This window comes from Peromyscus eremicus, unplaced genomic scaffold (assembly GCF_949786415.1).
Source record: "Peromyscus eremicus unplaced genomic scaffold, PerEre_H2_v1 PerEre#2#chr22_unloc_1, whole genome shotgun sequence".
NCBI lineage: Eukaryota > Metazoa > Chordata > Mammalia > Rodentia > Cricetidae > Peromyscus > Peromyscus eremicus.
In genome coordinates this window covers 5,885,875-5,898,020 of record NW_026734286.1, presented here as the reverse complement: position 1 = coordinate 5,898,020, position 12,146 = coordinate 5,885,875, and positions in this window count along the sequence as shown.

The window sequence follows — 12,146 nt, the reverse complement described above, 5'->3', positions numbered from 1 at the left end:
CCAAAACCACCCAATAAGTCTGCAGAAGGTCAACAGTTCCCGTTTCTCAGACAGATAGACAGGGAGCAATGTCACGTGGTGGTAAAAGTCTGAATGGGCTTTAAAAAAAAAAAAAAGGTGTTTTGAGACAGGTCGTGGTGTAGCTCAAGTTGGCCTGAAAATGGCAATCCTTCTGTCTCCGTTTTTCGTTTGTTTGTTTGTTTGTTTTGTTTTGTTTGTTTTCCCCTCTACCTGCCTCACTATGTAATGCAGGATGGACTCCAACATACCATCCCCCTGCCTCAGGCTTCCAAGTACTACCAGGATAACAGGCTTGGACTGCCACACTCTGCCTTAAGTTGTTATCTACCGGTGTGTAAGAACACTGTCCTTTCTTCTCTCCCCCTCCCCCTCTCTCTCTCTGGTATTAATGATGGGGATGAGTGTCTCACTAGGGAATTCTAGGCGGGGCTCCACCCTGACCATGCCCCCAGCCCCTCACTGGGGGATTCTAGGCGGGGCTCCACCCTGACCACGCCCCCAGACCCTCAATGGGGGATTCTAGGCGGGGCTCTACCCCTGACCACGCCCCCAACCCCTCACTGGGGATTCTAGGCAGACACTTTATGGCGGAGCCATGCCCCAACCCAGAAAATCATCAGTATTTTTGCATGATTCAGAAGATAGAACAGTGCTTAGCACTCAGTAAATATTCATTGGTGGCTGAGGTGTGTTTCAGTGGTCAAAGCTTGCCACACATCCACAAGGGCTTTGGTTCCATCTTTTTTTTTTTTTTTTTTTTTTTTTTTTTTGGTTTTTCGAGACAGGGTTTCTCTGTGTAGCTTTGCGTCTTTCCTGGAACTCACTTGGTAGTCCAGGCTGGCCTCGAACTCACAGAGATCTGCCTGCCTCTGCCTCCTGAATGCTGGGATTAAAGGCGTGTGCCACCACCGCCCGGCTTTGGTTCCATCTTTACCACAGAAGTAAAATAAAATAAAATGTGATAATGCTAAAGAGAAAAATTATGCACTTGGAATCCTGAGGGAGGAGATGAATTCTTTACCGCTCCAGACCACATAATGAGATGCCATTTAAAAAATAAATTAAGGGCTGGAGAGATGGCTCAGCGGTTAAGAGCACTGACTGCTCTTCCAGAGGTCCTGAGTTCAATTCCCAGCAACCACATGGAGGCTCACAACCACCTGTAATGAGATCTGGTGCCCTCTTCTGGCCTGCAGGGACACATGCAGGCAGAATACTGTATACATAATAAATAAATAAAAATTAATTAATTAATTAATTAATTAAATAATGCAAGTGTGATGGCCCACATCTATCATCCCAGCACTAACTTGTCGGGGTAGAAGGATCAGAAGTTCGAGGCCTGCCTGGGCTGTGGAGACTGTCTCAAAAAATATAAAATAAAATAAAATAGAAGTCCAGGCATGGTGGTGCATGCCTTTAATCACAGCACTTAAGAGACAGAGGCAGGTGGACTCCTGTAAGTTCGAGGCCAGCCTGATCTGCAGAGCAAGTTCCAGGACAGCCAGGGCTACACAGAGAAAACCTGTCTCAGAAAACAAAACAAAACAAACAAAAAATAAAATAATTAAAAATAAATTCAAATAAAAATAAATGAAATACAATAACATAAAGTAAAATCTTAGCCTAGCATGGTAGCACACATCTTTAATCTTAACACTTTGGAGGCAGAGGTAAGTAGATGTCTGTGAGTTTTTAAAGCTGGCCTGATCTGTACACAGAGTTCCAGGCTGGGCTACATAGTGAGACTCTGCCTCAAAAAACCCCATAAAAACAAAAACAGAGCTGGGGGTGCGGCCCAGTAGCAAGACTGTGCCTAGAATCTGCAAAGGCCTTGTGTGCTCCATCCCAGTACTGGAAAAAAAGCATAATGTATGGGTATATGTATGCATCTGTATATATGTATGTGTGTATGTGTATGTAAATGTGTGTATATGTATGCATATTATATATGCACTGTGTGTGTATGTATATGTATATGTGTGCATATGTATGTATGTGTGTATATGTATGTATGTGTGTATATGTATGTTGTCTTAGTTAGGGTTTCCATTGCTTCAATTGTAGGTGGAGTTTTTCATTGGGATCACCAGCTCCCAAAATAACCACACAGAGACTTATTATTAATTATAAATGCTTGGCTGATAGCTTAGGCTTGTTACTAACTAGCTCTTTCAACTTAAATTAATCCATATTTCTTATCTGTGCTCTACTATGTGGTGGTACCTTTTTTTAGCACGGCATGTTCATCTCCTGCTTCCTCTGCATCTGGCTGGTGGCTCCGCCCTCCTTCTTCCCAGGATCATCAGTCTGGGTCTCCCACCTAACCTCTTCTTGCCTAGCTATTGACCAGTTGGCTCTTTATTAATCCAATGAGAGCAAAACATATTCGCAGTGCACAAAAGGCTTATTCTACAGCATCAGTGAAACACCGTGACCAAAAAGCAAGTTGGGATGAAAGGGTTCATTCAACTTACACTTCCACGTTGCTGTTCATCATTGAAGGAAGTTGGGACAAGAACTCACATGGGGGAGGGTGGCACACGCCTTTAATCCCAGCACTCAGGAGGCAGAGGGAGGTGGATCTCTGTGAGTTCGAGGCCAGCCTGGGCTACAGAGGAAGTTCAAGGACAGGCTCCAAAGTTCGACAGACACATCAAAACCCTGTCTCGAAAAATAAATAAATAAATAAATAAAACAAAAATAAAATAAACCCTTTAAAGGGCTGGAGCGATGGCTCAGAGGTTAAGAGCACTGGCTACTCTTCCAGAAGTCCTGAGTTCAATTCCCAGCAACCCCATGGAGACTCACAACCATCTATAATGGGATCTGGTACCCTCTAATGGTGTGTGTATACACAATAAATAAATTTAAAAAAAAATAAAAGAACTCACACGAGGCAGGAACCTGGAGGCAGGAGCTGAGGCAGAGGCCATGGAGGGTGCTGCTTACTGGCTTGCTCCCATGGCTTGCTCAGCCTGCTTTTTTTTTTTTTTTTTTTTTTTTTTTTGGTTTTTCGAGACAAGGTTTCTCTGTGTACCTTTGCGCCTTTCCTGGAACTCACTTGGTAGCCCAGGCTGGCCTCGAACTCACAGAGATCCACCTGGCTCTGCCTCCCGAGTGCTGGGATTAAAGGTGTGCGCCACCACTGCCCGGCCCTCATCCTGCTTTCTTATAGAACCCACGGCCAGCAGCCCAGGGATGGCACCACCCACAATGGACTGGGCCTTCCCCATTGATCACTAATTGAGAAAATGCCTTACAGCTGGATCTCATGGAGGCGTTTCCTCAGCTGAGGCTCCTTCCTCTGATGACTCTACCTTGAAAAGGTGACACAAAACCAGCCAGTACATGTGTATATGCATATATGCATGCATATGTATGAGTCTATGAATTTATGAATGTATGTGAGCACATGTGTATATATGTGTATGTGTATATATGAATGTGTATATAGATCTGTATACATATGTGTGTACATATGTATATGTGTGTATATATGTTGCCTTAGTTAGGGCTTCTATTGCTGTGAAGAGACACTATGACCATGGCAACTTTCTTGGTTTTTTTGTTTTTTGAGACAGGGTTTCTCTGTGTCGTTTTGGTGCCTGTCCTGGATCTCACTCTGTAGCCCAGGCTGACCTCGAACTCACAGAGATCTGCCTGGCTCTGCCTCCCGAGTGCTGGGATTAAAGGCGTGCACCACCACTGCCCTGATGACCACGGCAACTCTTATAAGGAAAACATTTAACTGGAGCTCGCTTACAGTTCAGAGGTTCAGTCCATTAACATCATGGCAGGGAGCATAGCGGCATGCAGGCAGATGTGGTGCTGGCTACATCTTTATCAGAAGGCAACAGGAAGTCAACTGAGACGCTGGGTGGTATCTTGAGCATAGGAAACCTCAAAGCCTGCTCCCCTAGTGACACACTTTCTCCAACAAGACCAAATCTCCTAATAGTGCCACTCCCTATGTGCTTACGGGGGCCAATTGCATTCAAACTACCACATGTGTATATGTATAAATATGTGCACACATGTGTATGTATGTATATATGTATATGTGTGCATAGATGTATATGTATTTATGTGTGCATATATATGTACATGTGTGCCTGTGTCTGATGCTCTTTACCTCTTGTCCCTCTGGGACCGTCTTTGTTCACACTGCCCCCTCCTACCTTTTTAAACTCAGAGATCCTCCTGCCTCTCCCTCCCAAGTGCTGGGATTAAAGGTGTCTTCCTTATTTTTTAAACTTCAGTGTGCGTGTGTGTGTGTGTGTGTGTGTGTGTGTGTGTGTGTGTGTGTGTGTATGTTTCTGTGATGCACCTGTGTGGGCCTGCAGGACACATCTGGAGGTCAAAGGGCAGCAGTGAGTTCTCTCCTCCCACCTTCACATGGCTTCCAGGGTCCAAACGGGGACACTGGACTTGAGCAACAAGCACTTCCGTGCCATGAGACATACGCTTGCCCCTCTGGGCTTTTAAATTACATTATTTATTACCGTGTGTGTGGAGGCCGGAAGGGGGCGTCCATAACCCCTTCCATCATTCTGCTCCTCCCATCCCTCCCTTCCAGAACCTGGGGCTGACCTCTCACCTGCACAGCAAGCAGTCCCCAGCAGTCCCATCTTTCCCGCTCAGAGCTGGGGTGAGTGGCGTTTGTGGATGCACCAGGATCTGAACTTTGTCCTCAAGATGACCCAACAAGGTTCTTAACCAAGAGCCCTCTCTCCAGCCTCCCCACCTTGCTTTTTTGAGACAGGGTCCTGTCACTGAGCCTGGTAACAGGCTGGCTGGCTAGTGAGCCCAGGATCCTCCTGTCTCCGCCTCCCCAGTGCTGGGGGTACAGCCACCGTGCCCAATGTTCCTGTGGAACCCTCAGGGCAGGTGCCATCTCCCAGCGATGCCCTCGTACTCCTCATCCTCTTACCTCCACATCCCAAGTGCTGGGATTGTCGGCATGTGCCAGCAGGCCCAACAAGCCCTTCTCTTTTTTAAAATTTAATTTTATCTTAAAAAAAAAGACTCTTAAGAATATTATGGATGTGCATGTGTGTCTGTGTATGTGCACATGAGTACACTGCCCTCAGAGCCCAGAAGGGGACATCTGATTCCCCCTGACACACACACACACACACACACACACACACACACACACACACACCTGCAGCTGGAGTTACAGGCGACAGAGCAGCTGGGTTCAGTTTCCAGATCCTCTGCAAGAGCAGACAGTGATCTTAACCACTGAGACATCTCTCAACCCTTAGTTTATTTTTAAGCAGTTCTCTGGGCTGGAGAGATGGCTCAGGGGTTAAGAGCACTGGCTGTTCTTCCAGAGGACCAGGGTTCAATTCCAGCACTCACATGGCAGCTCACAACTGTCTGTAACTCCAGTTGCAGGGGATCTGGCATCCTCACACACACATACATGCAATTAAAACACAAATGCACATAAAAGTAAAATTAAAAAAAAAACACCTTAAAAAAAAAGTTCTTGCTATGCAGCCCAGGCTGGCCTGGAATCCACAGTGATCCTCCTGCCTCATCCTCCTGGGTGCTGAGCTGACAGGCAGGTACCCTCCTGAGACTCAGACATTAGGAAAGAGTAGAAAGGGAACAATGCCCAGTTATTCCTCCCCCCGGGCACCACGCAGCAATCAGGCCAACACACCCAGAACCTTTGAACTTGACCGTCAGCCAGAAATCCCAGCTGGTACCAGGCGTGGTGGCACACACCTGTTCCAACTCTGTAGGTGGAGGCAGGAGGATCAGGAATTCAAGGTCGTCCACAGCTAGGTAGAGTGAGGAGACCCAGCCCAGGTGGCCGGGCTCTATTCGTTTTCTTCCCTTTCCTTTCCTTTCGTCACTGTGTGTGGATGCACCAGGACGCGGGTGGCAGTCCAAGGACTACTGAAGGAAACCGGTCCTGTCCTTCCACCTCTCAAACCCGGGACAAACGGCTGAGGTGCCTACTTACCATATCAAAGCTGGACCTGGCCTTCAGGCTCTCCCAGCATCCCTCAATCCCTGCCTGTTTCAGGGTATGGCTGGCATACCTCACCCCCTACCCTGAACCCTCTTCCATAAATCGCTGAGACATTTTGGTCACCCTCGCCTTTTGGACCTTTGGCCTCCTGGCTGCTGCACGTGGCTCCCTTCCTCCCTCCTCACATGGCTCAGGGTCATGTCCACTCTGCAGGTGTCCACCTCCAGCTGTGCTCTCCCACACATCTACAACAAACTTTCTCCTCCGCCATCTCTAGGAGCAGCCATGTCCTTTCTGGCCTTTTGACTTCTTTTTTCCCGGTTCAGGTCCCGGGGATGAACTCGGGTCCTCAGGCTTACCAGCTGAGGCCTGTTGCCCGATCTTGACTAGATTTGACAGGACAGTCTTCTCCAAATAACTCACAAACCGGACACACTTTGAAGGTGAGTCGACGAACACGGTGCAAAGACACACACCTGCCATCCCAGCACTTTAAGGCCATCCCAGGCTATGGAGCCCATAGTGGGCCAGCCTGAGCTACATTAGACTGTGCGAAGGGCATAAAAACCAAGGAGAGAGCCGGGCGGTGGTGGCACATGCCTTTAATCCCAGCACTCGGGAGGCAGAGGCAGGCCGATCTCTGAGTTCAAGGCCAGCCTGGGCTACAGAGTAAGTTCCAGGAAAGGTGCAAAGCTACACAGAGAAACCCTATCTCGAAAAACAAAAACAAAAAAACAAAAAGAAAAAAGAAAAAAGAGAGAGAGAGAGACTTTTAGTAAGAGGAGGTGGGAGGTGGACTGTGGTGGCGCACACCTTTAATCCCAGCACTCAGGAGGCAGAGGCAGGAAGATCTCTGTGAGTTTGAGGCCAGCCTGGTCTACGGAGCTAGTTCCAGGACACAGGGCTACACAGAGAGACCCTGTCTCAAAAAAACCAAACCAACCAAACAACAACAAAAAACAACCAACCAAACTAGAGGGCGTGGGAGGGTCATAAACTATCTGGGGTGGCAGCAGCCTCCCAGCTCCTGCACCTTCTACAACTGCATAACCTTCTGAACAATCACATGTGGTCTCTGAGTACAAGGGGGCAGGCATAAGAGGTCAGAAGTCAAAGTGTTGTGCAGGGCTCCATATGCCAAGTTTTTAGAGGGTGGTCCCCTGTGTTGTGTGGGGCTCCTGCCATGCTCCTGTGAGTGACCCAATAAACTCCCTGTTCACCATGCCAGACTGAGGTGGGCCAGTTTCCAGGCGTCCTGTGCAAGGTGAGTGACGTTTATTCACATCTCACAGAGAAAAGTTAAGGCAACAACTTTCTTCTCCCTTTTTCTTCCTTTCCTCTCCCCCACCCCATCCCTCCTGCTTCTCCTGTTGCCCAGGCTGGCCTCAAACTCACTAAGTAGCTAAGGCTGCCCTTCAACTCCTGGCCCGCCTGCCTCCACCTCCTGAGTGTGCCGCCGCCGCCGCCGGACGGCAGATCTGAGCCACCGCAGGCCCGCCGAGACGGCTGTGGCGGTGCCAGGTGTCTTGCCAGGATGACTGTTCCCACAGGGATGAGCCAACGCCCCCCTGGTGCTGTTATGTAACTCTACTTTCAAAATCAAAGAGTTGGTGCTATTGACATCTGTAGATTTTAATCTGGTTTGAATAGCCTTGACCTGGATTCCTTGGGGTTTGTCCTCCTTTCCCTGTGTGTAAATCACTCAGCTATCATGGGCTTAGTTGCCAGATTGCAAAGGAAAGACAATGGCGGCTCCTGTCTGTCATCTTAGACCTCGGGAAAGAGGCTCTGGAATTGGAAGCCAGCCTTGGCAACAGTAAATTCCAGGCCAGCCTGGGCTACAGGAGACCCTGTCTCAGACAAAAATCACCAAATAAGGAAATGTCATAAGCCTTTGAAGAGCAGAAGGGGATTCCGACCCCTCCACACCCCTCAGAACTTCAGCTTGTTTGGAAAGGATTATGAGGAAAAGTATGGTTACTGCATTCTAGAAAGAGCCAATGGTCTGACAAAGGCTTTTTGTCTTAAACAGTTCATAAGTGAAAAGGAATAAGACCTATCAGCAGCGAGCCTGGCTTGGTGCTGCACGCCCACCATCTCAGTAGTCCTGAGGCTGAGGGAGGTGGATTGCCATGAACTCCGGGCCAGCCTGGGCTACAGAGTGAGACCTTCAGTTCACTGAGGTTTGAATAGTGACACTCCGAGAGTGCAGAGGTGGTACAGCAGTTGAGAGCACTTGCTGTTTCCACATGGGCCTGGGTTTGGTTCCCAGCACCCGCCTCAGGCGGCTCACTACCATCTGTACTTCAGCTCCAGGGATCTAACACACCTTTCTGCTCCTTGCACATCCCCACACCCCCACAATTAAAAATAATAACAATAGCCGGGCGGTGGTGGCGCACGCCTTTAATCCCAGCACTCGGGAGGCAGAGCCAGGTGGATCTTTGTGAGTTCGAGGCCAGCCTGGGCTACCAAGTGAGTTCCAGGTAAGGCGCAAAGCTACACAGAGAAACCCTGTCTCGAAAAACCAAAATAATAATAATAATAATAATAATAATAATAATAACAATAAACCTTCAAAATCAACAAAATACAGTTGTTTTGTTATTGCTTTTTTTTTGTGTGTGTGGGGGGGAGACTATTTAGCCCTGGCTGGCTTGGGACTCACAATATAAACCAGGCTGCCCTTGAACTCATCAAGATCCTCCTGCTTCTGCCTCCTGAGTGCTGGGATTAAAGATGTGTTCCACAAACTGGGGTATGGTGGTGCACACCTTTAGTCCTAGCATTTGAAAGGCAGAGCCAGACAGATCTCTGAGTTGAGTACAGCCTGGTCTACATAAGTCAGTTCTGGGGGGGGGGGCGGGGGAGCCAGGCCATGGTGGCACATGCCTTTAATTCCAGAAGAGGCAGGCAGATCTAAGTTCAAAGCCAGTCTGGTCTACAGAGTGCGTTCCAGGACAGCCAGGGCTACACAGAGAAACCCTGTGTCCCCCCCCCCCCCCCCGCCAAAAAAAAGACTCCAAAGCTACACAAAGAAATCCTGTCTCGAAAAAAACAAAAAGAAACAAACAAAAAAAAAAAAAAAAAAGAAAGAAAAAAGAAAAAGAAAAAGGAAAAAATGTGTACCACCATGCCCTGGCTTGTTTTAACTGTTTTATTCTTTAACGATTCCATACATTTATGTAAAGTATTTTACTCAGATCCATTCCTGTTCCTCCCAACACTCCAGCAGAGCTCCCCAACCAGGTTAAAGGCCTGTGCCACCACCGCCCGGCTTCAAGTCCTTTTTTGTAACCTACCGAGACCAGTAACTGCAGCCTGCTGGAATACTGACTGATCTTGCTGCCCCGATCTTGTCCAGGCAGCCACGGCTGCCGTGAGGTCAGGAGTGTCCATGAGACAACATTTCACAGCCATTGTCCCACCCTCCAGCTCTTCCGTGAAGTTCCCCGAGCCTTGAGGGGCCGTGGTGCTGTAAGAGCCCACTCAGGGCCGAGCACTCGCAGCTGCTGCTTCCCCTGCACTCTGACTTGTGAGTCCCTGAGAGCATGAGCATTCCGAAGGGCAGTTTCACATTCAGCAAGCAATGAGAGGTAAGTTTCTCTTCTTGCCTGTGACTTCGGAGCGTGGGCTCTGGTCCGCTCACAGCACCAAGCATGGTTCCCTCCCGTAGAGCAACCTTGAACCCAACCAGGAGGCTGCTGGCTGCCCCCGTAGGTAGCTCCCATGCCACTGTTGCACCAGGGTCGCCGTCCTGCCGCTGGGCAAACTGGTAGCAGTCAGGGTCCACAACTGGCTAAGACTGTTGGACCCCAAAGTTTAGGGTCTCAAGTGGACGCCACAAGAACCCAGACTCCAGTCCAATTGATGCAACCGCATGAGGATTTTATTGGCTTCTGCACAGAAGGGCAAACTCTGCTCGTAAGAGCAAGAGCCGCAACTTACTGCAGTCCCATAAGGGCTTTTAAAGGAAAAACCCACAAAACCCACAAGATTACAATTCCCATACAATGTCACTTCGATTGATTTATGTCTAGAAGCTAATTTCATAAAATCATTGTCTGGTTACAGAGTGATCACAGAGGGGGATACAGTTACATCAATGTGCACATTTTTCTTGAGACCTCAAGGGGGTATCAGGGCAGGAGTGGAGTTCGCATACAGGTCACGGTGGTCCTTCCTGGAACACCTGCAACTATCCCAGTCACAGTTGAGCACATCTCTGAACAGAAATCTTTTTACATTGTTATATTGTTACAGGGGTGATTGAGTAGTGGCTGAGTCAGGTGGCCCTTGGAACTAGATTTTTAGTTTCTCATTTCCTGGTGCTTGAAGTTTCTCTCTTCCTGAGGCTTGGGGGTGTAAGCCTGAAGGGCTAGGGTCTTTCAAGACTACTGATGTCTTCTCTCCTGCAACAGACTGAATGTCACCTTCTGGCACTCTGAGATTGGACTGGCAGGGAGGAAGCCCCCAGGTCAGTTCCAGCCTGACTTCTCCATCCTGCAACTGAGTCCTGTCACCTGATTATGGTGGGCCACCAAGCGCCATGGCAGGAGCCTGCAGTTTGGAGAGCTCTGGGAGGAAACATTTCCGGCCTTTGATGTTCATTTCTGGCCTTTGTGCGAAATTTAAATGCAGGTCCCCAGGTACCAAAATGTATCTTCCTCAGGGAACAAGAGGCTGCCCAGGAAATCTTTCAGGAATCCTGGGACACACCAGAGACTCCTGTTTCACAGGCAAGGAAACTGAGATTCAGGAATTCAGCAGCTTGCCTCACTCTATTATTTGCTAGCTATTTCGCCTAGAATAAATTGCTTAACATCTCTGGGCTTCATTTCTCTTTTAGTAACTTGGAGATGAAGTAGTTCCTGTTTCTTGGGGTGGCTAAGGATATTATATAAGAGAATATGGGGCTGGCTTGGCTCAAAGGTAGAAGCAAGGCCCCATTGAGATTTCTCCAGTGAGGGGCTGGGGGATGTGATCATGCTGGAGCCCTGCCTAGAACCCCCCAGTGAGGGGCTGGGGGCGTGGTCAGGGTGGAGCCCCACCTAGAATCCCCCAGTGAAGGGCCGGGGGCATGGTCAGGGTGGAGCCCCGCCTAGAATCCCCCAGTGAAGGGCTGGGGGCGTGGTCAGAGTGGAGCCCCGCCTAGAATCCCCCAGTGAGGGGCTGGGGGCGTGGTCAGGGTGGAGCCCCGCCTAGAATCCCCCAGTGAGGGGCTGGGGGCGTGGTCAGGGTGGAGCCTCACCTAGAATGCCCCAGTGAGGGGCTGGGGGCGTGGTCAGGGTGGAGCCCCGCCTAGAGTCCCTCAGTGAGGGGCTGGGGGCGTGGTCAGGATGGAGCCCCGCCCAGAATCCCCCAGTGAGGGGCTGGGGGGCAAGGTTTGCCTTTGGGAATGGAGATGAACCACTGTGTAGAATGTCTTCTTATGAAGCTCTTGTTCTACACACATAAAAGACAAAACCAAAAAGATCAATCAGTGCAACTTCCTTAAGTAATAGTTACATCAGGCAACAGTTAATTGGGAAAGTTCCAGAATGTGCCTGGGGTGGAAGCAGCGGCAGTTTCTGCACACATGATGTCTCAGCCTGATATGGGTGTGTTGTGAAAGAGCTCAGCACAGGGCAGAGGGGAGCCCCATGTACAAGGAGGTGTGGCTACTGGAGTCACGTGCGTAGGTGACCGACAGGGAGCCATGATGTCAGATGCTGGATGGCTCAGTCTCATCTCTGAAGGACTTCCAGCTGCTGAGTAAGGAAGCAGCGTGGGCACAGGCTAGGCTGGAGGACAATGGAGGTGTGGCCGTGGAGGGAGTTTATGGGACCTGAGCCTGGCGGCGGCAGCTCAAGATGAAGGGCCGTGCATCTGACTGTCCACCTACCCCCAAGTCCCACTTGGAATGGGACAATAAAGGTGAAAAGTTTCTGCACACCGATCACCCTCTCTGCCGACGCAGCCATCCAAATCAGACCAAATTAGAAAAAGCCCCGGTTTAATGAGTAAAGCACTCCTGGATGATTTTTCCGGCCACCCACAGAGGAGACGGGGAACAGAGACCAAAACACCACGTGTCTGTTTTCCGGGGTACAGTTTAAATACCCTGTGGGCGTGGCCTTGAGCATCTCTGGGGGAG